Here is a 21,031-nt window from a genome sequence, read left to right as displayed (position 1 = left end):
AACAGGGAGGAATACATGTGAGTCTATTCACTTGCTGTTCAAGTTTCATTCATCATTTGTAGCTTGGCCCTGAGTGGATGTTAAGTTGTCCTAAAGGGCAGTATATAAATTGAATGTTATATTATTATTATTTAAAGGGATAGAGATGCCGTCAAACAGCAGGGGCCCCTTTCATTCTCTCTCTCTCGGCACCTGCCACCCTGAAGTTCTGGGAAATAAATATTCACTACTCTCAGAATTATGGGATGTTTTGGATATCTCTGAGCCAATCTGAAACAACTAATATCTGGTTTGTTTGGTATATCCCAAGAAGCACTCTTAATTAGATGTCCAAAACTGTAGCTTACTTACCTTCTACATAAATCTAGCTCTTAGTTTTATTTGCTGGATGTTGGATATGGCTCCATTTTTATCTGCTTTCTGCTTGTTGGCATTTGTATTCTGCTTTTAACATATTCTTGCTATTAGCTGTGATTTAAAACTGTTTATTATAAGCCACATTGGGAGTATCTCTTAAAAGTGAGATATAAATTTTAAAAATAAAATTAAGCGTTTTTTTTTTAAAGGCCAGTCTCTTTCTGAATGCTGAGGAAGCTCTCATGTGACACACTTGTTTTCTGTACAATTGCAAAGACACTTTAAAGGTTAACCGTACCATAACACTAATTCTAAGATATGTCCATATCCTGAGTTCTTAATCAATAAATTAACCAATAAAAGTCAAATAAGAAATTATGAAAGCACAAGCACATAAAAGTGCTTTCCGATGCAGTTCTCCAGAGTCCATAACAGGCTGATTTCATTACTGCTTATTTCCCCAGGTTGATATGACAAATTTTATTTTCACATTGAATAGATGTGAAATGGTAACACTTCACTAAATCCAAAAGGAATTTGGAGACGTCTTTTATAAGGTTTGCCTCTTGATAATCTTTTGTCGGCATTTTTCCATGCTGGTGATGAGACTGTCATTTGAAGTTATGTGGCAGATTCTCTGAAACACTTAGAAAACTTGTACCTTGGGACGATTTTATAGTGCAATAATTTCACATTGTCCATAACCTTGAGGAAGATATGGGGGGTATGGCTGTAATATTTAGATATAGAATCTCCCCCCACCCCTTGTCTTCCTGGCATAGAATATATAGAGTTTGCCAAATGGAGGTATTTTCATTATATGAGTGTTTAGGAGGCTGAGAGGCTAAGATTCAATTTTCATGAGGTAATTCATTTTGAGTGCTAAACAAAAATCAACTTTTTCCCATCGTGATGGCTTGAGAAATTATGATAAATACAGGAAACATGTAAAAATAATCTTTCTACAGTGCCTAAATTGTTATTAGAGTGAAAGATAGACTGGCAGTCATTTTAGGGTAAAATTGGACTCTCTCCCTCTTCCTGTTCCCATCCAGGAATTAGGATGAACCAGAACTCTACCACGCCACATACCTTTCTCTTTACTAATAGAATAATTTTAACAATTTTAGCAAACACTACCATGTATTACAAAGATAACGATAAAACGACAAATCTTGCAGTGATGCTTCTGGGAGCATTTCAGAGGTCCAGTCTGTGAGGTGAACTAAATATTCCTCCAAATTGTGTATGTACTTCAGATGTTTTTTTTTCTTGAATCTTTTCCCCATTCACAAGTTTCAGTGAATGCAACTATAACCAGTGTACAGTGTATACTTTATTTTTTCTTTATACATGTGTTGTGTCATTCAATGAATGTACAACTGAATATGTGATTAAAACTCATATTCATCCAGGTAATGGTCCCCAGTTTCATTTTTAAAATGTTGGCTCTTTCTTATAAAAAGATGTACGTGTACATAGATGCAAGATGAAAGTGTGTTTTCTGTAACATGTAAACACAGGGCTTTTGATTCTTCTGTTTGTGACATCCGGGAAGAGGTACTGACAGTGGACCCTGGTTTTATGAACCTGTCATTGTGAGGTTGCCACAGTGTATGGTCTGGTGGCCTCTGCCTGTTTCTTTTTCTTCTTTTTCTTGTTTTCTTTTGTCAAATCAAAAAATCAGCCACTCTGACACCATGTAGTGAACTATAAAGAGAGGCGATCATAGAGGGAATTATGAATAGAGATGGGCACAAACAGGAAAAAAAAAGAACATGGTGTTCATTGCGCGTTGCCATCCATGAACAACAAACAATGAACATTGACGAACATCATCCTGTTCACGAACATGTTCATTGTTCGTTGTTTGTGGGGGCCAGCAGGCTCTCCTCCAGCCATCAAGATCCCTACTGCACCACTCCCAGAAACCCTACCTGAGCAGGCAGCAGGAAAGGTAGCAATCATAAATAATAGCTTGGCCCCAGAGCCTGGCAGCAGCCCTGGAACCTGAAGGGGTAGATCCCTACCCCACCACACACAAAGAAAATTCAAGCTCCAATGCACTCACCCTGTCTCTCTAACAGCAGCTGTCTCTCCCTGAAAGCCAGAGGTGGGAGCCCCCCTCCCCCCTGGTCTTTTCCTCTTGTAACAAATTTGGAGCTCCAGTCCACACTTGGAAGGAAGAACTGCCTATCAAGCTAAATTGGGCTTAGATTGGGGTTTCCAGGGCAACAGCAGGAGTTCAGACAGAGTTCAGATAATCCCTGCCTGGGTTGCCATGGGAATTGATTGCAGGTGCCAGAATGTCTGGCTTGACGAACAGCAATGAGGGAGGCTTGCAACAACCACCTGTTCGTTTAGAATGGGGCCTCATGAACAGCTTGCTCGCAAACAACAGTTTGGGCTGTTTGTGGGTTTTTTTAGTTCATATTGCTGTTCGTGCCCATCTCTAATTATGATCTCTCCTTTACAAAAAGCCCTTCTTTAGTAGTTGTAGTAGTTGTAGTTGTAGTGCGGCACTTACCCGGCAGGCTGGAAGCCGTTCAGCCGGGTGCCGTTATTGCCGCCCTGGAAGGAGTGAGGCAACACCAGCCCCGCCCTCCTTCCAGGTATGGGGTTGCTGGGCGGGGCGGAGCAGAGGAAGGACGTGCTCTGCCCGGCCCAGCCGCAGTCGCGGCCAGTTGCTTGGAGAGGGTAGACGCGTCTACCCTGAGCGAGCAACGGTTGCGGCGGCTCTCGGGGCAGCGGCGGACCGGCGGACCGGCGGAGAAGTGGCGGCGGCGTTGCGGAAGCGGCGGAGTCGGACGGCGGAGTTGGCCGCACAGCGCCGCGGCGCCGGGAGCGGGGGAGGCTTGCCGCGAGCGCAGCGCGGCGCGGCGCATTAAGCGCGGCCGCGTCTGCGGAGGCGAGGCTTTTCGGCGCGGCAGCCTTGCGGGGCCTGCGGCCGTTCGGGGTAGTGGGGTGGCAACCCCCCAGGAGCGGGGATTTACCTGCCCCCCCCTTTGTTCAGGCCGGGCAAGCGGGCTTTGGCGGCGCCTTCGTGCCTCGTCGCTCGGACCTTAGCCCAGTGGGGTTGGAGCGTGTGCGACGGCGGCGCTGCCTTGGGCGGGAAACGGAGGTGCCGGGGATTAGGCCCTGTGTGCGGCTGCGGCCTGGTTGGGCGGCGGGCGATTCAGCGCTGTTTGTGCCCCCCCCTTTTTACCCCCTGTTGGGGAGTAGGTAGTTGGTCCCAAGTCGCCCTTTGCTTGGGTGGTGGGGGCATTTAGGCTTCAGGGCACGGTTTGGCCCCCTCCTGAGGCTCTCAGTCGGTCTGGGGCTTCTGTAGGCCCACTGGGTTTCGTTTTCCCCTTTTCTAGGGCGGCCATTTTCTGGTGGCACTCGGGTGGGCGGCCATTTTGTGGCTGGCTTTTTTGCCTGCTGCATTTCATTGGGCCTTTCTTGTTAGCTTTCGGTGGTGGTGGAGAGGGCATATCATGCCAACAAGGAAAGGTAGGGGGCCCCCTAAGGGGAAGCAGCCAGCGGCTAAGCAAGCAGCCAAAAGGCCTTGCCCAGTCATGTCTTCATCAGAGGAGGAAGAAGGGGCTGACCAGCAGGATATTCTGAAGCGCCTGCGCGCTTTGGAGCAGGCGAGAGGGTCTGTAGGTGTGTCATCACAGGGGGCTGATGTGGTGAGGCCTGTACGGAAGGCGTCTAGGAACGCAGTTAATAGAGATATTCTACGGCGTTTATCTCTTTTGGAAGGGACAGCTGGAGGAGCGGCTGGCGGAGGCAGCAGTATGAGCGGCGCCGAGCCCATGGAACCTCTGGAGACGACCGGCGAAGGGGAGCAAGCCCGGCAGGAGGAGTCTTCCCCTATAGCGGTCGCTGTGGAACCCGTGGAGGCTGGAGGTAAGGACAGCACACCACAATCAGCTAGTCCTTGGCCTTGGGGGCCCTGGGCCCAGGCAGTCGGAGCCCCTCTGCCTGCTCTTCCACAGGGAGCTTACACACCTTTTGGGGGGCAGGTGGGGGGGGCGGTCAGGCATCCGGGACTGTAGCTGGTGTAGGGGTGTCGCCGCAGCAGGCAATGCCTGGGCTCGCATCTTGGGGAACTGGAGCTGCTCTCCCCTTCCCCAGCCCGTACTTGGGATGGCCTGGGTATTCAGGAACCCAGTGGGGGCTTTATCTTCACCTGGCGTTGGCATACGGACAGGTCCCCTTCAACGCTGTTCCATTTGGGGATACGGCTTTGCCGTTGGGCGAACATTTGACCCAGGCAACTAAGGACAAGATATTAAAGGGGGAGTTTGTGGACCTCTTTTCTCTGCTCTTTAGGGAGCTGGAAAAGAAGAGTAAGGACGAAATGGATGACAGGGACAAGGAGAGGCTCAAGAGGAGGAACGTGGATAGGACGTGGAATAATTGGCTGCCCGGTTTTTTAATCTATGCCGGGGTCATTGTAAGGGCTCAACCTAGCCGGGCTATTCAGCTGTTCCAATACCTTGACATTATATTCAAGGGCTACACGGGCTTCTCGGGTGCTGCATGGATCCAGTACGACGAGGAGTTTCGTATGCGGGCTGCTATGAACCCGAATATCCCTTGGGATCGGGTTCACCAGGAACTATGGTTGCAGGTTATGTCTCCGGCTAAGCCAAGTGTGATGGACAGGTCAGATAGTGGACACGTCGTGCATAGGTCTGCGCAGGCCACAAGCTCCCGCGTTGCTGCGGGTCAGCCGGTTCAACCCCGGCTCCTGTGTTGGGAGTTTGCGTACAAGGGTTCCTGTATGCGGAAGCCCTGCCGATTCAGACACGAATGTCCATCCTGTGGTGGTTCCCACCCGTACAATTCATGCCCCAAGGGCAAGCCGGGATGGGGTGGGAAGAAACCAGGAGGTGGTGGTTCGGGGGGTCAGGATCCCCCTGGAAAAGGGCCCCAGCCCAGTAAGGTTGAGGGTCCTTAGGCGGCTTTTGGAAAGTTATCCTGAGCGGGAGGATGCAGTTTATTTGCTCCAAGGTTTTCAGGAGGGGTTTCGGATTCCGGTTCAGGGCGCTAGGGCGCCTTTTATGTCGGACAATTTACGTTCTGTTTTGGGGAAAGAGGACATAGTCAGGAAGAAGATCGATAAGGAGTGTGCCGAGGGTAGAGTGCTGGGGCCATTTTCTGCCCCCCCGACCCCCAACTTCAGGGTATCTCCTCTGGGGGTTGTGTCTAAGAAGGCACAAGGGGAATTCCGCTTGATTCATCACCTGTCATTTCCTAGAGGGGAATCGGTGAATGATGCCATTCCCGAGCAGTTATGCTCGGTCCGGTACACTTCTTTTGACCAAGCTGTCAGGGTGGTCCGTAGGTGTGGGGTGGGGGCTGAGATGGCGAAATGCGACATCAAGTCGGCCTTTCGTCTTCTGCCAGTTCACCCCGATGATTTTGAACTTCTCGGCTTTGCCTTTAATGGGGAATTTTACATGGATAGAGCATTGCCCATGGGTTGCTCTATTTCGTGTGCGGCCTTCGAGCGTTTTAGTTCATTCCTTGAATGGGAGGTGCGGCGTAGGGCCGCCTCTCGCGATACGGCTCATTATTTGGATGATTTTTTGTTCGCTGGGCCGGCGGGGTCTGGGCAGTGCGCTCGGCTTATGGCCATTTTCATGGCCTTAGCGGAGGAGTTGGGTGTGCCGTTAGCGCATGAGAAGACGGAGGGTCCTTCTCAGGTGCTGACTTTCTTGGGGATAGAATTGGACACGGTCCAACAGTCCTTTAGGTTGCCGGTGGATAAAGTGGATGAGCTCAGGTCCAGGGTGGTTAGGATGCGCTCTCAGCGTAAGGTATCCCTGGTTGAGCTACAGCAGCTTGTGGGTTACCTTAATTTCGCCTGCAAAGCTATTGCTCCTGGCAGGGCTTTTCTGCGTCGGCTATGCGACGCTATGGCGGGTCTGAGGGCACCTCATCATTGGTTGCGGGTGTCCGGGGGTATGCGTGCAGACCTAGCAGTGTGGGAATCCTTTCTTGCCGCGTTTAATGGGGTTTCTTTGTGGCGAGAGGTTCTCTTGCTTGAGGCGGAGCTTCAGGTGACGTCGGACGCGTCAGGATCCACTGGCTTCGGAGTTTATTTCCGGAAACATTGGTGCGCAGAGCAGTGGCCAAAAGATTGGCGGGCATCTGCATTAGTTAGGGACCTCACCTTTTTGGAATTCTTCCCGCTTTTGGTGGCGGTTCACCTGTGGGGGCAGGAACTGGCTAATCACACGGTGCATTTTTGGTGTGATAACCAGGCAGTAGTTCAGGTGGTCAATGCGCTAACATCCAAGTCCCCCATGGTGATGAGGTTGGTTAGGGAATTTACGCTGTTGTGCCTCCGTAGGAACATTTTATTCAGAGCCAGGCATGTTCCTGGAGTGGATAACTGTAGGGCGGACGCTTTGTCTCGCCTACAGATGGAGCGTTTTTGGAACCTTGCTCCGGAGGCCGATCGGCTCCCGGCTCGGATGCCACCAGAGCTATGGCAGCTTGGGAGGCCAAAGTTTGTCGGGCTATTCAAGCAGCCATCGCACCCAGCACAAGGAGAGCTTATCAGCGAGCGGCAGGCCAGTTAAGGGAGTTCAGGACGGACGAGGGTTTGGCTGATAGCTGGCCGGTACCGGTTGAACATTTGCTACGATTCTGTGTCTGGCAAGGAGGTAGGGGGTTGGCGGTGCTATCCATCAGGGGGCAGTTGGCAGCGCTAGCATTTGTCAGCAAAGCCCGGGGGTTGTCGGAGGCCACGGGTGACTTCCGGGTTAGGAAGATGCTGGAAGGCTGGGCCAGGGAATGCCCTAAAGGAGTGGATCTGCGGGAGCCCATTTCCCCGGCAGTCCTTAAAGGGCTGAAGGTGGCTTGGAAAGAGGTTTGTTCGTCGCCGTATGAAGCGACACTTTTCCATGCGGCAGCTTTAACTGCCTTTTTTGGGGCCCTTCGGGTTAGCGAGCTGGTAGCTCAGTCAGGAAGGGATGCCTCGGGTCGTGCCTTGATGGCCGGGGACTTGAAGTTTGAGGGGAAGGCCGTTGCCCTTACGATTCGTTGGTCTAAAACTGACCAACAGAGGAAGGGGGCAGTGGTGCGGTTGGGTCCCTGTGCTGACGCGGAATTGTGCCCCGTTAGGGCATTGAGCAGGTATTGGAAGGTGAGGGGAGGTGGTGAGGGGTTGCTCTTCTCTCACCAGAGCGGTGCTCCGCTTACGCGTTTTCAGTTCTGGGCAGTGACAAAGCGTGCCTTGAGCGAGTTGGGGTTGAAAGGGGTGAATTTTGGTACTCACTCGTTCAGGATTGGGGCTGCATCCACCGCTGCAGCCATGGGATACACGGGGCAGGCAATTCAGCGGGTGGGCAGGTGGAAATCGGCTGCTTACCGTTCCTACGTACGTCCTCTTTCACATGTTGAACGTTGTTAATTGATTGTTTCTTAGGTTATGGAGCGCGTGGTGCCCGGCAACGTATCCTGATCTGCGGCCACAGTTACGTTTTTTGGGCTGCCCACCAAGCGAGGAGGACAGCTGTGGGGACACAGCTTGGATTGAGCGAGAAGGCTGTGCTGGAATGGCAGGGTCGCCGTGGCCTCCGGTGGTCAGGACTCTTGCCCTTACTGTTTGGATTGGGGCGTGATTCCCCCCATATCCTCGTTATTCATTTAGGTGGCAACGACTTGGGGATGCTCCAGGGCAAGGCGTTGTCTGCTCAGGCGCAAGCTGATTTGCGCCTTATTTCTGAGCGATGGCCGGGAGTGCTGATTATATGGTCAGCCATGGTACCTCGTTTGGTTTGGAGGGAAGCTGGTTCCCGACAAGCCATCGAGAGAGCGAGGATGAAGGCCAATCGTGCCATGCAAAAGGCGTTGGAAGGAGGGCTAGGAGTGTATTTGCCTCATCCTCGGATACGGGCCGGGGTGCCGGGCCTTTACAGAGGCGACGGAGTGCACCTCTCCGAAGTGGGCAACCAAATATTTTTGGACGACTTGCGGCAAGGGCTACAGTTGGCCCTAGGTTATCAGTGGGGCGCCAAGGCCTAAGCAGAGGCTTGGCCTTGGCATTGGCAGGTTTTGGGGTAGTTAGGGTGCGGGACGGTGAGCACCCTTGGCGCTTCCCCTTTAGTGGGAAGAGGGGCCTGCCTGAAGGGCTGGTACTGCTTTGACGGCTGCCAGTTGCAGGGGCAGGCTGCCTTTGGAAACCCCAGCTTGCGAGTCCTTACCTCACTGCTATACGGCTGAGGTGCTAGGAGCTTGAGAAGGGGGTGACCACGTTGCCTGGCCGGCCGGGTCCGCGCCATCCAACGGATGGGGCGCACCCGGGGCTTCGGGGCTCGCCCAGACAGGTCAGGGCGGTGGTCCATGGGGATCCCGTGGCCTGACCTGTACCGCTTTAGGCCCTTGCCGCTGTGTGTATTAATGTTAATGTATATAGTTAATAAAGTGGCCCTTAGATCCAACTGGGTGTCTGCCTCTTTATTCCAACTAGGGTGGCAATAGTGGTAGTGGTAGTGGTAGTAGTGCTGGACAGATTATTGCCCCATTCAGAGAGTCTGGTCATGAACTAGTGTTGTCAGCCTCCAGATGGAGACTGGAGATCTCCCAGAATTACAACTGATTTCCAGAGTACTGGTATTGGTTCCCCTGGAGAAAATGGCTGTTTTGGAAGGTAGACTCTGTCATTTATTTACTTCATTTATACCACATGTTTCTCTCCAATAGGGACTCAAGGTGCCTTATATCAGTCTTTTCCTCTCCGTTTTATCCTCACAAGAATCCTGTGAGGTAGATTAGGCTAAGAGTGTATAACTGGCCCAAGTTCACCCAGCAAGCTTCCATAGCAGAGTGTGGATTCAAACCTGGTTCTCCCAGACAGTAGTCCAACATTCCAACTATACACCATGCTGGTATATGTTATTATATCCCATTGAGGCCCTCCCCTCCCCAAACCCTGCCCTCCCCAGGCTCCACCCTCAAATCTCCAGGAATTTCCCAACCCAGAGTTGGAAACCTTTTCAAAAGCAGAACTGGGCAAATTCATCCAGGGGCTCATAGAGCGAAGACCTTTTTTCAGTTAATTCCCCCCGCAGTTTGGAGTTGGCACTGCCCTCCTCCTCCACCCTACTAAAGAGTCTTGGGCAGGAAAAGGAGACTAGAGTGGGAAGCCCAGACTGGAAAGTTATGTGTATTGCAACAGCAGCACAGTAGCAATCATTGACAATTTCAGAGCTTTTTAGAAAGCAAAGTGTCTCGAAGTAGAACAAATAGTCTGGGATTCAACAAGAGGTGCTCTCCACTTCCCCAGCAACAGGCTTCATTTAGGAAAAATCAATAGGGAGTGCTCTTCTACGATTGTCTCCAAGCTTGTCTGTACCTAAGATAATGATGATTATATTGTAGAAAAATTAGATGTGCAACACTCAGTGTTACAGTCAGCAAAATTCTTGCTTCTCTAATAATGGTCTGCTCTACTCCTTTGTTCCACCAAAGAAGCTACTCCTGGAGGCTATCAAAAGTGCATGCCTGCCTTTTACACAAATTTTCAAACACTGGGATTTTGGGAAGGGGGACTCACCACTGAAAACTAGGATAGCCCTGGAAAGACAGAAATGAAGTTGTAGCAGTGGTTAAGACTGAGAACCTGTCTGTCAAAATTAGGGCTGCCAACCTCCAGGTGGGGCCTGGAGAACTCCCAGAATTCCAACTGATCTCTAGACCAAAGAGAGCAGTTCCCTGGAGAAAATGGTTGCTTTTGAGGGTGCACTGTATGTCATTATATCTTGCTGAGGTCTCTCTCCTCCCCAAACCTCCAGGGATTTCCCAAACCAGAGTTGGCAACTCAGATACTTCAGCTATGGACTCATTGCAGGGCCTTTGGCAAGCTGTTGCACAGCCAAGACTAGATGATATACTAACTACATTCCTGGCTGGTCATGATGTCCAGTAAGGGTATTTGCCAGGAGTTGTTGATTGTTGCAAAGTTTAACCTGTCTTATGTGGTGAAAAGCTATTAAAACAAACAAGAAAATCAGTTTATCCTGGAGTTCTGAAGAACTGATCCTCCTCTCCCTTCTTTTGCACAGTCCCAAGGCAAATTGCAGTCCCAAGGCAAATTGTCAGTTGGAGACATGTGAGTAGACATGGGCACGAACCGTATTGCAAACCAAAAAAACCCACGAACCGCCTGATCGTCTGTTCGCGAACTGATGGTTCGTGAAGGTTCATGGCCAACAAACCAGTATTGCCTTCGACAATACATCAAACCAGTGTTCATTGGAAGCCCAGTTCGTTGCATTCACCTGCGGTTTGTGAAGCCAGACAGTCAGGCACCATCAATCAATTCCCTTGTAAACTGAGCTGGGGGAATGCCTGAACTCTGTCTGCACTTCCATCTGTCGCCCTGGAAACCAGAATCGAAGCCCAGTTTACCTTGATCGTCAGGTCTTCCTTCCAACTATGGAGCTGCAAATTGGTTACAATTAGTTACATAGAAGAAGACACCCGGGGGGAGGGAGGGGGAAGGCGGTTTTCTGTAGCCATGGGCACTCTAATCTCATCCCTGCAAACTCTGATAGACTGTTCTGACGACCAACCCCTTGTACACTGGGCCAACGTCAACTGGTGGTGGCTCTAATTGTATCAATGGGAGTTTCCTGGGGGCCTCAGATTGGAGAGGGTATAACTCCAAGATCCCTATTGCAATCTTGACCAAACTTGGGTGCTGGATGGAGGAGAGCCTGCTAAACACTCCCTGGGAATATGGGCTCTCTAAGTCCAAAGGGGGGCATTCTGATGCCCACGAACCACGAACCTCGAACCAGTTTGGCAACGGGAAAAGTTCATTGCGGTTTGCTGGTTTGGGTTTATTGTTGGCACCAAACCACAAACCGCTGGTTCATTAAATTTTTTTGTTCATGCCCATGTCTACATGTGAGCTTCACCTCATTTGTCTTTGTGCTGAAAAGAGATTTGAACCTGGGTCTCCCCTAGTCCAGTCCTATAACTACTACACTACACTGTCTCCCTAGAATGACATTTAGATTCTTGGCATGCAAAGGTCTCCTGGAGGAAAGGGAAACAGGTAGGATTGCCCAGTCCCCTTACCCTCCAGGTGGGAGGTGGGAGACCTGGCACTCACATTAGAGACGTCCTCACTCCCGTGCTTTGCATGCAAGCATGACCCTGGGAAATGCAATGACATCACATGCCACCATGTGACTCACCCGGGAGCACTCCTGCACTCCGCTGTGGAGGGCGGCCAGGGTGGTACCCTGGAGTGCTCATGTTCTCTGCAGAATGCCAATTTTGGCCTGTGTGGGACTGCATTGGGCCCATTTTGGGCTGAATTAGGTCCATTTCAGACCAAAATTAGCACCACACCACCTAGAAGCATGCACTGGGAGGAGCATTCCCTTGCCTTTCCCCCCGCCAGCCAGATAAGTGGCGGTGGGGGTGAAGGGTGGGAGCGGGGGAATCCCTTGCTCCCAGCAGCAGAATGGCAACCCTAGAAACAGCTAGCCTATCCAGCTGGTGGATTTTGCTATGGGAGGTGCAAAAGAACCTCACCTTGAAGTAAATAGTTTCCATACCTGGAAACATGGCAGTAGTTCAGTGCAGTGGCAGCCCAATGAGGGGGGAGAAGGCAACACCAGCACATACTGGGAGACTCCTCTGGCTGGTCCACTCATGTAAGGTGAACAAGATTGCATCCACAATTGCAATTTGGACTCAGATCTGCCAAGGAAGCTCACTGATTGGTCTTGGGCCATCAGTACCTTTCAGACTAAACTACCTTACAGGATTGTTACTGTGAGGATAAAGTTGGAGGAAGGGAGAACAATGTTATAAGCTGTTTTGGATACCCATGGGAGAAAGCGGCAGAGTATAAACATCTAAATAAATAAATATGCATATTCCAGGTCATGAGGGACTTTATATGTAAGAAACGGCACCTTGAAGCAAATAGAAAGCCAGTATGACTGCTTCAAAATTGGTATTATACGTGCATAGTGACTCATTATAAATGTCTCATTCAACCTGCGGAGTTGCAATTCTTTCTCCTGCCAAGAGATGATGGAAAGACCAGCTCCTTTGGGTAGGAACAACAGCAGCAGCAACAGAATTCAATTTATATACCACCCTTGACACATAAGACAACATAATGCCACACTCAGAGCAGTTTACAAAGTGTATTATTATTATCCTCAAAACAATCACCTTGTGAGGTGGGTGGGGACTGAGAGAGCTCTGAGAGAGCTGTGACTGACCAAGGTCACCCAGCTGGCTTCAAGCAGAGAAGTGGGGAATCAAACCCAGTTCTCCACATTAGAGGCCTACTACTCTTAACCATGACACCAAACTGGCAGTACACCAAACAGGAAGAGTCTGCTATCATCAAACCAGGTGTCAGGTCTATGGATGACAGGCTATAGCAGATAGACCCCTGTACCCTCACAGCAAGCACTCCATGGTCTTGGTTGAAAAGGCTTTATTTAGGAATCAATTCATGTTCATAGATATTTCCACAGGTTGACCAGAAGTTGACAAGAATAACAAGATCTGTAAAACTATGGTTCATATAGGTCCCAAGTCCTCATCCCCCCTCCCAACAGGAAAACATAACTTTTAGCATGGAAGCAGTCCTGAGAACTCCCTAAATAGTTTACATGCTTAGTCTAGACATAAAAGAGGCAATAGATTAAGGATGAAACACAATATTCTTCTTCCCCCTGAGAACTAGCAAGTTTTCAAGGTCAGAGACACTGAGCTTCACAGCACAAAAGATAAGACACTCTGGATACAGCAGGCCTGTGAATACAAGGCAAGTCATGGCATCAGCAATATGATATCAAGACACAGCTTAGAACAATGGTTCATAGCAACACATCAGCTGAAAATAATGACATAGATGGGTGACAGACAAGACACCAGGCAAATTGTCAGCTTTTTACCTTTTTGTCTCTGTCATAGTTTTACATGATATAGTTATACTATAATAAAGGTGTGAGCAATGGGCCTTTTGATGTATTAGGATTTTGAGTGTCTCTATGCTTATTTTTGATTGCCTATGACTTTAAAATTTGAGGCCTGTGCTAAAGCGGAAAAGCAGCATGTAAATATGTTAAATCAATCAATCGAGGAAAGCCTCTGATAATCTGCCTTGAGTTTCAGTAAGAAAGACAGGCTATAAATGAAGATGATGATAATAGTAAGAATAATAGTAATATTATTATTATCAACTGCAACACCATGACCAAACATTTTCCTATAACTTTTAATCTGGGGTGGGAAAATATGCAATATCTGTAATTGTTCATGGGATAGAATAAGGTGTCAGTTTTAGAAGTGTAAGATTCTTAGCCCCCTTTGGAGGCCTGCTTCCTTGGTTGTTTTTAAATATATGCCCTGTTCACACTTATTGAAACTGCTGTGTCGGTTTTCAGCTGTGGTTCTTGGCAGCAACACTCTGTGTTAACTTTTAAAATAGACAGGAAATGCTCTTGTACCAGTAACTCCATTTTGAGGTCAATATCCTTCAATTATTTAGCACTCTGTCCTCATGGAGCACAGACTGTTGTGCTGGGTTTGATAGGAGAGGAAAAGCGTACGGTGGTTGATCTGATACAACTCTCCATGACTGACATGAACACACATTGCCAAAGAAATAGTTAAGATCAACAGAGAATAGACATTGTGTCCCAACTGTACTGGCTAAAGCCGACGCAGTGGAGTTAAACCGTGGAGCCCATGACCTTCACATGGACTATCTATACTTCACAGGGAGCCCAATGTAAGTGGTCAGCCCGGCCTCTGCCATTTTAATAGCCATTTTAATATGGATGCTTGTGATATTAAAATATCACCAGGCTTCTGGATTTAAATTGGCTGCTATATTGCCACAAGAGAACCTCCAACAGTTGCTGAGTCCCGCCCGGGAGAACGCAGCATGAATGGAATACTGCCCAGGAATGTGGAGTGATTAAAAGGATTGGATTTGCAGTCCCTCCAGCCCCAAAGGAATCCAGTGCAACAAAGGTCTCGCAGAGTCATTCCCACTTAACACATTCCTTTCCCTTCTTCTGTGATGAGATCTCCTGTCCATGATTGAGGAGCTAATCAAATGACATTCATAAGTATATACAGTTGTTTCTGGGAAAGTACAGTCCCCACCTAAATCCATCAACTTAGCTCCGGTGGAATTCACTAACAAACAATCCCTATTGTGCAGCACTACAGCATGTTTTGCATTTGCTTTCACTCACCCAGGCAGCTACCAATAAAGGTAATCAAACCTTTTGTCAAACCCAGGAACTGACTGTTGGAGACTTTGTTCTAATGACTAGATGGGGTCTCTCACCTAAGGGTACATTTCACCTATAAAGGTAGAGCCCTGGCCTCACTCAAATCGTGTATGCTTACCGGATCCAAAGCGCTGTTCCCTTGAGGTTTACCATTAGCCTCTTGCTCCCTTGGCCAAGAATGCTGGACGTTTGAAGCTCTCCCTCCACAGACTTCCCTGCTTGTCAGTTAGGTAGCTCCCTCTCTCTATTCCCAACCTCTGGCTAAACTTCCTAGGACTCTGTGTGTGTATGCGTAGTCATTTTACCCCATAAATTCTCTGTGTGTATGTGCATAGAATCCTGTTCTTTAATAAAAGTTGTTTGATTTTAAGCACCAGCCTCCTTTGTTATATAACCGAAGGGACCTGGTAAAAATTGGTGATAGATGGCTGCGGTTACCGGCCTCTCGTATAGCAGTCTTCCTTGCTTGCTAATTCCCCCCACAAATTCTCTAACTTGCAAGGAGACCGATTCCCATTCCCATTCAAAGCCCTGTGTCACCAGCTGGATATTTTTCTCCTGTGGGTTCTACAGAAGGAGATGGAGAAGGAAATCCTCAGAAGTTCCTGTCTGTTGAATTGCAGCTGCTGCTTGCTGCAACACAGCTAATGGCTTTCTAAAGCTAAGGGAAGGAGACATAACCCACACTGTATCTTCATGTTAGAGTTAGGGAATCTAGAATATTTCCGTTTCTCTTTCGGTTCTAGGGGTTACAGACCAATTGCGCCTCATTATCAGATTGTTCCGGCTGAGGCGGTGCCAGCATTCTCTTCAAGGGGGCTAAGCTCTGGGGCAGCTTTTTTGCGTGCAACAGCACCAAAATCATACAGAATACACAGTCCTCCCTCTAGACCATCAACCTACTAAGTTTGAAAGCATGCAACAACAGGGTTCTGTGTTTATGGATCTCAAGGAATGCTTGAGGAAGCAGTGTGTCAAAGCAAGTGTTAAGTGGTTAGTGGTCAGATTTGCCCTCATGATATTAAGAAGGCTTTTGAATATGGCAATATTATAAGCCCCTCTCTGAATGTGTTTTAAACACAGAAATGCTGCCTAAGCCTGGCACAAAAATGGAAGCCTGATCCTGGCCAGGAGATGGAAAAATACTATCATGTGAGGCACCAAGTGAGACCAGCTTTCAGCCCCCACATCCTGGAGATGTTCAAAGATCCTAAGACAATAAGATCTTCCTGGAGTTCTTGAATTAATCTCATTAACAAAGCCTACCAATATTCCCTTATCTCTTCTCCCAGTCTGAACCATTCAGAAACAGATAGCCTTACTTATCCAGCCTTCACAGATTGTTAATCATAATTGATAACTCCAGTTTTGCCCAGGAAGGCTTAATGAAACCTTCCCAATTTTATTGTCTCACCTTGGAGACAGCTTCCCAGTTCTTTGTCCCACCCCAGAGACAGCCTCTCAATTCTTTGCCTCACCCTGAGATGACCATTAAGCTATTGCTTTGGAGCAGAAGAGGCAACCCTGCCCCAGAGTATATTCTACAGTATAATTGGACTACCTGCTGCCTCATTCAGTGTGTGTGCCCTTCAGATCCATGTGTGTGCACACCCTCAGACAGCATATCTGAGCCCCCCTCTCCCTTCTTGCTGTGCAGTGCTGGATGCTGAAGCTATTTCCCTTCTGGATTGGTAACTATAACCCCTCAAATCCCGAAACTCTACCCAATCTCCTCTCTGCTTCTCCTAGGAAACTCTGTATGCATGTGGTGTATGTTTTTGTATGATTGCTTTAGATATCCCTTTAATAAAAGTCATTCTTTAACCCTCCACTTGGTTTCTCAGGTTTGCTATGAACTTTCTCATGCTTCCTTGTATTCTTTCAGGATGGTCCACTTTTAACAAGTATTCCATGGAGTTTTACCTGCACATCCCATGGAAGTTGACTCTGAGCTCACAGAAGAGCCCTGAATGAGTATACTTCCAAAAACCTTCCTTTTTTTTAATGTGAAAAAACCCCTCTCCATTATCACTTTCATCCGAAACAAAGTAGAAAATGTGATTACAAATGGAAAACGTGCTTACCTTGGCAAAGAACAGATCCTGCACAATGATTAACTGTTTTCTAATTCATTTGATTCTGAAAGCCCTGCATAATCTATGCTTTTCCTAGGACATTGATTTTCCACAGTGCTCCATAATGTATTTTGCCAGGGTGTTTTTTGTTTAAAGATTACTAATAAATATCCAGAGATAACAGATAACACAAAGATTTGGATGGGAAGATCTGGATTACGAGAACCGTTCTGTGCCTTCAAAATGTCACATCAGTTTTGCGACCATCTCCTTTGACAAGTTGGCTAAAAGTATGGCAATAGTGACTCTTCCCCCCCCCCATTATAATTGATTAATTAATTGAGTGGTATTGTGGTTTACTAGGAGAGTGACTGATAGTCTCCAGATGGAGATTACTGACTTCTGTAAAGTTATTTAATTTGCTGGCTCTGGGACTTCCCTGAGTGGAGTTCAGTCCAATACCAGCAGAGGATGGAGTGCACAGCTAATCTTTCACCGCTGATGCTGGCAGAAATACACTTTGTAAAGATTTTCAGGCACGTAATTGTAAATTGGGGAAAGCAAGATTTACATTGTTTCCATGGGAAGGAAATGTTGTCCATAAACAGCCTCAGAAACTGTATTGATTGCTAACCACAATTTGTCTTTCTGTACCATTGAACAAAGACATGTGTTATATGATTTATACTGGGAATGGCTACTGTGGGCAGGCTGAGTCCCCAAGTAATCTTACCTCTGCCCAATTTTAGTCAAGGCATGTTAAAAGGTTTACCCTTTGATAAGAGTGCATAGCTCAAGTTCTGTTATTTATTTATTTATTTAACACCATCAGAATACAGAAAGGACCTTGGCTCTGTGGAAAAGCTTCTGCTTTGCATGCAGAAGGTCCAAGGTTCAAACCCTGGCATTTCAAATGAAAACAATTTGATGGTAAAAGATAATAAAATTCTTTCAAATGACTGCCAGTCAGAGCAGACAATCGTGAGAGTGATAGGCCAATGTCTGACTCAGCATAAGGTAGCTAAAAGGAAGAAACCATAGTGAATGGTAGTGCACCTGTGTAATCCAGATGTTAGACTCAAGGGTGATTTCACTGTCTAGGATCTCTTTTCTTAAACTACTCCATTTTCTACTCATACATCTTTGTGAAAGCAAAACTGAATTTATTGTAACTTATGCTTGATGTGGAACTCCCCCAGTCCAGAGTTCCTGGATGAAAGATGCCCAATCAAGCCATGGCCTTACTCACAGTCCACTAAGACTGCAGGTCTCAGATAATTTCTGTTGTTGTCCTATAGCCACTGTCCTGGAAGCGCTGTCTTCTTGTAGAAGCTGAAGTGCACTGCAGTTTCTGCGTTCCAGAGCACCAATGTGAAGAGCAGATCTCAGGGCTAGAGATGGGCACAAACAGCAATATGAACCCAAAAAAGCCACGAACAGCCCAATTGGCTGTTTGCGAACAAGGTGTTCATGAGGCCCCATTCCAAATGAACAGGTGGTCATTGCAAGCCTCGTTCATTGTTTTCCGTTGCTGTTCATCAAGCCAGACAGTCTGGCACCTGCAATCAATTCCCTTGGCAACTTAGGCAGAGATTGTCTGAGCTCTGCCTGAACTCCTGCTGTTGCCCTGGAAACCCCAATCTAAGCCCAGTTTAGCTTGATAGGCAGGTCTTTCTTTCAAGTGTGGAGCTCCAAATGTGTTACAAGGGATCAAAGAGCAGGCGGGAGGGGGGCTCCCAGCTCTGACTTTGCAGACAGCGGAGAGACAGCTGCTGTTGGCATTTTGATAGAGAGAGTGCATTGGAGCTTGAATTTTCTTTGTGTGTGGTGGGATAGGGATCTACCCCTTCAAGTTCAAGGGCTGCTGCCAGGCTCTGGAGCCAAGCTATTCTTTATTATTGGTACCTTTCCTGGTGCCTGCTCAGGTCAGGTTTCTGGAAGTTGTGCAGTAGGGATCTTAACTTAGATGATGGCTGGAGGAGAGCTTGCTGGCCCCCATGAACAGCCAACCATGGACATGTTCGTGAACAGGGCCATGTTCGTGGTTGTTCGTGAGCCCCTGTTCGTGGATGGCAATGAACAACGAACATCATGTTCATTTTTTTTCCTGTTTGTGCCCATCTCTACTCAGGGCCAGTTTCTTCCCAGGAAGTGAATTCAGCCAGCAGACTAGGGTAGTCCACACCAAAAGCAATCAGCTTCAATCCAAAAAGACAGTCAGGGCCCAACTTCCTGTCTGGGAACTTTCAGCAAAGAGAGGCCTGGTGGAAGGCCTGCACCAGAATAAATGAGCTCAACAGAAAGTCCTGAAGGAGAGTCCAGTAGAACTTGCTCTTGCCTTAGCTCCTCCCTGCAGCTTCTTCAACTGAGACCTTTCCAGTGATATAACCATTGCTTGTGATATGATGGCCAAACTCTGCTATAATAATTAACAATTTATTGAATGCTGATAGACCTAATATAAACAGTGATTTCTTACGTGTCTGTTATAAGCAATTCACAATTGCTTGGTTATTTTGAGAAGCTGTGTTTAGTTACATTGAATACCAAAGGCAAGAATTCAGAACTTTGTCTCAGAAGATAATGGTACAGGCTAACATTTTTGTTTGCCAGATACATCCCAGCAGAAAGGAATTCTTGAGAGGTCACATATTCAGACAATGGCTTATTCTGTAGCATCACACATGCACAACATGCTATGAGCTGACTTTGCAGCACTAAAAAAGCTGACATGCGTACTAAAATATTTAACTGCGACATAACTATGAACCAATCATATTGTAATTAGGTACAATGATGTTGTCATAAATACTATAAAAACTCTGCTGCTCGAGGGAGAAGCCAGAGGGAAACAATTTTGGGGGCTTCTAAGGCCCGGTTACCTCCCACTGTTGTAACTATAAAATAAATCTAACCCTCTTCTTACTCCTGGCCTCCAGTATCTTATTGGGTAGGGCACTGGAGGAGATAGCCTTTTGCAGGCATAACACTTGTAACAAGTGCAAGAGCTTCCAAAACTTTTCCTCCACCATCCTTTCCTAGTTTAAACCAAACAGCCCTCACAATCCACCAAGGTTAAAGCAAATAAAGTAGCTACATACATACACTCCTCCCAGCGTGCATATTAAATAATTGCTTTGCACCACCCAACAGCCTACATTCTCAAAGCTCTACACTTGTTTTAGATTCAGAAGGTTCCAAGTTCAATCCCTAATATCTCCAGGAAAAAGGTTCAGCTTCAGGTGATAAGAAAGACCTCTAACTTAAACCTTGGAGTGTTGTTGCCAGTCAGAATAGACCATATGGATCTTGACAAAGGAATGGCTACTCAGTATTAAGGCATTTTTCTGTGTTTAGGGGACTTGGAAGAGTATAGAAAGATTGGCCACAATCCCAAGGATCTTGCAATCTAAAATCTGACATAATGGAAAGGAACAAAGGAACAAAGGAACAAAGCAATGAGTGAAAGACAGCGGTGTGGATGCAACGGGGGAGCTTTTGTAGAGATTCCAATTAGTTACATTATAGTCTTATTTTCAGAAGGGGGAGGATACTAATAGTTCATTCTAACAAAGAGCTCTCATCACTAATTTTACTATCTGAAAAAAGCAAGAGTCCAGTAGTATCTATAAGACTAACAAAATTTATGATAGGGTATGAGCTTTCGTGAGTGACAGCTCACTTCTTCAGATACTCTAAACATATGTTATTATTATTGATATCTCATGAAGTGAGCTGTGGCTCATGAATGCTCATACCCTACCACTAATTTTGTTAGTCTTATAGGTGTTACTGGACTCCTGCTCTTTTCTACTGCTACAGACAGAACAACACGGCTACTCATCTTGATCCTTTACCATCTGAGATTGTATTTTGAAGGGAAGATCACACACTGATTGTGGGAAACATCATCTTTTTATTATTTTATCATTTAAAAAATTATACAGCAAAACAAAATCTCCGGAATTTACCATTTCAATTTACAAAGGTTGAAAGCATGCATAACAATATATATCACAGTATTCCAAAATCCAATAAACAAAGACCATCTTTCCACCAACCAAGATAGATCCATTTGTTTAAATTCTATACAAAATTAGTTAATTTGGTTGTTAAAGCTACTCTCCAAACACAGTGCAGCTATTCAGAGAGAGTAGAGCCCTGTGCTGCAGAGTGGTAAGCTTCAGTACAGCAGCCCAAGCTCTGCTCATGACCTGAGTTCGATCCTGGCAGAAGCCGGGTTCAGGTAGCCAGCTCAAGGTTGACTCAGCCTTCCATCCTTCCAAGGTCGGTAAAATGAGTACTCTGGTCCCTGGG

The sequence above is a fragment of the Eublepharis macularius genome, chromosome 5 (assembly GCF_028583425.1).
Source record: "Eublepharis macularius isolate TG4126 chromosome 5, MPM_Emac_v1.0, whole genome shotgun sequence".
NCBI lineage: Eukaryota > Metazoa > Chordata > Lepidosauria > Squamata > Eublepharidae > Eublepharis > Eublepharis macularius.
This window is presented reverse-complemented; position numbering follows the sequence as displayed.